Source organism: Apis dorsata, unplaced genomic scaffold (genome assembly GCF_000469605.1).
Source record: "Apis dorsata unplaced genomic scaffold, Apis dorsata 1.3 scaffold_916, whole genome shotgun sequence".
NCBI lineage: Eukaryota > Metazoa > Arthropoda > Insecta > Hymenoptera > Apidae > Apis > Apis dorsata.
The window spans coordinates 6,188-11,713 of NW_006264027.1; the positions used below are offsets into that span (position 1 = coordinate 6,188).

The following is a 5,526-nucleotide window of genomic DNA, read 5'->3' on the forward strand; positions in this document are numbered from 1 at the left end:
AAAAGGTAATTTTTTTATTTATAAGATTGCAGTATTTCAATATGAGATGTTTAAAATAGATCAAAATCAGTTTGGTAACATAATGATGCAACATAGAACAAAGGGGTTTATAATATATATATATACATAACAATATACATATAATATATAATATACTTTCATTTATATTTTAGTTTAGTTTTGTCCTTTTTTTATATTATTTTATTTATATTAATTAATGTATTAAAGTATTTTTTGTTTCGAATGAATTTAATAATGATTTATTTGACCATATTTTCATATATGTCATAATTAGTTTCTAAAATATTAATAAAAACTCTGTATAATGCTATACAATAATAGTTACATACGCAAACTATTTTAAATTATCAATTCAGATAGGCAGAATTCAATATATAGTAGTGAAAATTTTTTATTAATCTTGAAAATTAATACATATCTGAAGTCAAAATTTTATATCCATTTTATCTCCTTCCTTACTATAATTTCAAATTTAATATTGATCGGCGAAACTTTAATCAAGTTTTTTTGCAAATAACGAAAACTAAAATCAACTGCCAATTATATATCAGGAAAAATTTACTTAAAATATAATCAATTTATAATATACTTCAAACTCATTAAAATGATGAAAAAAAACTAGTCGACAAATTATAAAAAATTAAATTACCTAAATTTTCTTAAATTAATCTATGAAAAGGACAAAAACTCTAAAATGTTATAAACAATAAATAAATAATAATTAATTTAGATGTAAAGAAGACATTAAAAGAAATTATTAATATAATAAATGATATACAATGATATTATAAGAAATTGATTATAAATAATGAAAACTACCAATTATATACCAAGAAAAATTTACTTAAAATACAATCAATTTACAATATACTTCAAACTCATTAAGATAACAAAAAAAAACTAGTTGGCAATTTAATCAAAAATTAAATTTTTAATTTACTTAAATTTTCTTAAATTAACCTATGAAAAGGACAAAAACTATAGAATATTATAAACAAATAAATAAATAATAATTAATTTACATGTAAATAAGACATTAAAAAAAATTATTAATATAATTAATGATATACAATGATATTACAAGAGATTGATGTTTTTAGAATAATACTAGAGAGTAAAATCTTTATATGATATTTTTTTAGAATATTTAATTTTGATTAGAATGCGAATACAATTTTAAAAGTTAAGATAATTATTTAAAATCATTTTATTAAAAGAAGAATTTATGATAAACATTTACAGATTAATTTATAAATTAATTGACAACGGATTCTTTCAAATATTCTTTCGAAAATTTTTTCAAATCTAGAAGTCTTTCTAAATTTGAGAAATTTTCCTTAGGTTTAAAAGTGTCGCGTAATTATGAGATTGATCTATAATATTATTGATTGTTTAAGTACTTCGTGAATAAATCGCGAGATTCTGAATTAGACATGGAAAGAAATTTCGAAGATTCGATAATTAAATTATTTTTCAAATTGAAGAAAAATCACAAATTATCAAATAATCGAAAAATATAAATCTTGTAAATTATTTAAATTATCAAAATTTTTAAATTAAATTCACAGAATATTGAATTATAATATATTATATTATAATATATATTAAATTCTAAAATTTATGAACTATCAAAATTTTAAAACTGTTAAATAATCAGAATGCATCAAATCTTATCTTATGATTCTTATGAACTTATCTATGAATTATCAGAATTAATCGAATCATCAGAATTCGTTGAACTTAGAATTTAAAATTGAATTTTAGAACTGATTAAACTTTTCCAAGTTTTCAGAACTTTTCTATTTAATTTTCATGAAAATCTGAATTTTGAATTCATATTATTGAATTTTATAATAAACTAATTTTATTAATTTATTAACAAATATCTATTCGTAAAAAGAAATGAAATTAAAAATTATTTTATATCTATTAAAAAAAATAATAAATTAATTTTAATAATTTTACTAAATTTATTATTCTTTATCAAAAATAATAAAATAAAAATAATTATAATAATTGTTAATTGTAATCTTAAAAGAATTCTATAATAAATAGATTTTACATTATATTAAATAAAAATGCGAAATCAATTTCATCCCAAATAGATAATATAGACATTATATATATATGTTCAAATATACAAGAAGTATAAAAAGTCAATATAAAGATCATTATAATGTAATTTTATATTTTTGATTACTTTTCGGTCAATTACAAGGAAAATAAAAGTTATTATAATATAAATATATAACACAAATATTCTAAATCTATCATTGTATGTTCCATATTTTTCTTTTTTTTTCTTGTTATTTAAATAACACTATACTTTTAGAAGTTATTTTTAAAAATTTTGATACACATCGAAATATAATGTATCAACTTATGTTTTAGAATTTTTTATTCGTATATGAATAGAATAAAAAAAAATTTAATCTTGATTTCAAAATTAGTGATTTTTGCACATATTTTTATTTATAGATCTTCAAGGAATCAGATATAGAATCAGAATAGAATCGTATTAATATCTCTACATTTAATTTCTTTACATCCTATAATATTCACTGAAAATTATATATATATTTTATATATATATATTAAAATTATATATATATTTTATATATATATATTTTATCATTTTTGTAAAAGAATTCAAGTACTATACTATTATATTAGATTTAGAGTAAAATTGCCACTTCTAATAAAACTAAAAAATAAAGCAACAATTCAATGGACTATCGTAAACAATAAAATAACTATACGTGAAAAGAAAGAGTAAAATGATTTGAATTTTTATTATAATAATTGAATTTTATAAAAAATATATTTTATCAGTATATTATAATCAGAGTTCTATAATTGATATACAATTAATCATTTGTATTATCTATTTAATATATTACAATTTTGAACTTATTGTATAATTAAAATATATGTTAATAATTATTGAAATTATATATATTTATTTTTTAAATATTACTTTATTTAAAATTTATTAAAAAATATATATAAATAAAGCAAAAGTAGAGAAAATTAAAAATTAAATAAATTATTATATAATTATATTAGTATAATATTGTATAATTAAATATTTAAAAAATTATATAATTAATTATATAATATATAAGTATGTTTAAGATCCTATTTATACAATAAATTTAATTAAACAATATTTATACAATAAATAAATATATAAAATAAATAAATAAAATATAATAAATAAAATATAAAAATAAATAAATTGTATATGTTACGGTTTTATTTTACATATTTTGAAAATAAATTATTGAAAATTCTATACGTACGAATGCATACATTGTATATATATATGAAAAATATTGAATCGAGTATATATATAAATATACTAATCATACGATAATATATATTTAACATTGTACATATATGTTAATATGTACTTTGCATATTATATATATATTATATATTAATATACATTATATATATTATAAATATAAATGAAAAATGATATCAAGAAATGATAAAAAGAAAATAATACTTATTTCTAAGCATAATAAATATACTACATAGATATAAGTTCGACAATGTAATTTAAATTATTCTAATACATATTTTTCATTTAAGTGTAATAAAATAGCAAAAAAAAATCATATATCAATTTTTTAGAAATTATTGTAAAAGGAAGATTTCCCTTTACAAAATGCTTTCAAAAATCCCGAAAAAAGTTTTTTAAACTTTCTAAAATCATTTGAATTTATAAAATTAAAAAAAAATTTGATTTTAATATTTATTATTAAAATTAATTATATTAATTAATTTGATAATAAAAAACAATTCAAAAAAAAAGTTCGAGATTAAAAATAAAAACTTTGTGCCTATTAAGGCACAAATTATTAAATTTCAAATAGAATATTATATAATTTTTTTTACGAAATTGTAATACTTCAAATAATTTTTCGATCGAAATTTAATACAATACAAAATTAAATTGGTTATAACTAGTTTGCGAATTATACAAATGCATATTTTTACAAAAAATACAGATAAATTAATAAAATTTGAATAAAAAATGTTTTATTAAACATTATCTAAAAATATATCTTTTATTTTATATATTTTCCATATGTTTTACATGTTTTTATTAAAAAAACACATATTATATTTGTATATTTTTTCATATTTCATATCTATTAATGATTAAATCATAAATTGGCAAAAAATTATAATTATTTTTTAATAACATTTTTATATTTCTTTTGATTTTCCATTTTTTATATATGAATAATATTTTTCATATATAAAATTTTTCATATACTTGTACAAACTTTTAAATTTATTTTAGTTTTTGACTTTTCAAAAATGTTAATAAATATAATATAATAAATATATTATAATAAATATATTATAATAAAAATATATTAATTAAAATATATATATCAATGTTAAAAAAAAACTAGAATGTGATATAAATAGATAAATAATAAAATCTTATACAAGATATTATTATATTTATAAGACATTTTTGTCGAGTTGATTCTAAAAATCAAACCAAATATATAAAACTAANATATATATGAATATATCATATATGAATATATGAATAATTATCGTTAGATGATACAATAATATAATATATATATTATACATAATATATATATATACAATAATGAAAGAACTATCTTATTTTCATGTAATAAATTTTAATGAATACTACTTTTTTATAATTTGATAAAATTATTATTAGATTACATATTCAAATATTATTAATTCTCATATAATATTAATTATATATAAATATTATAAATTTTATTTATATATAAAATAAATTTTATTTTAGTCTTTTATACAAATATAAAAGTTATTATTTGAATATAGCGGTCAAAAATGGCAATTTTTGTTTTTAATTTCGAATATAGATGGCATCTTGCACAGAAAAGTACTATTTATGTCAAATTACAATTTAAATGTTAATTTCATCAAAATATAAGAAAGTAACGAAGCAAAGATCTATTAATAAAAAAATATACGAATCTATAATTATGTTTCCATTTTTGTGTAAAAGTACAATTCGTACTTTTTTTGTAAGTTATTTATTATAATAATCTATATTATAATTCTCATATCATAACCTCTTCAATAATCTTATGTAACTTTGTTTATTTATATATATTTTTTACATATTTTATATTTATCAAAATCAATTTTAAATTTTAATTTAATAAGAATATTTTAAAATTCAATTATTTTTCTTATTTCTTATCCTTATTTATTTAAAATAAATAAATTAAATAACTTCAATATCAATTAATATCAGATACTTTTAAATATATCTATATTATCAATATTACTATTAATAAAACTATATTATAAATATATTATCAATATATTATTTTTATTCTTATTTTACATACAATTTACATACAATTTTGAAATATTTTTTTTTATCTATAAATTATTTTTCTTTTAAGAAAATAAGATTTATTATATAAGAAAAGTAAATACTTTATGTAATACTTTATAAAATCTGAATTC

General features: G+C 15.1%; 1 protein-coding gene across 1 annotated transcript in view; it reads left to right on the forward strand.

The window, feature by feature from the left end:
- The window catches only part of LOC102679135 (NADH dehydrogenase [ubiquinone] flavoprotein 2, mitochondrial), a 12,986-nt gene that overhangs the window by 5,630 nt on the left and 1,830 nt on the right, over positions 1-5,526 (forward strand). The window lies entirely within an intron of this gene.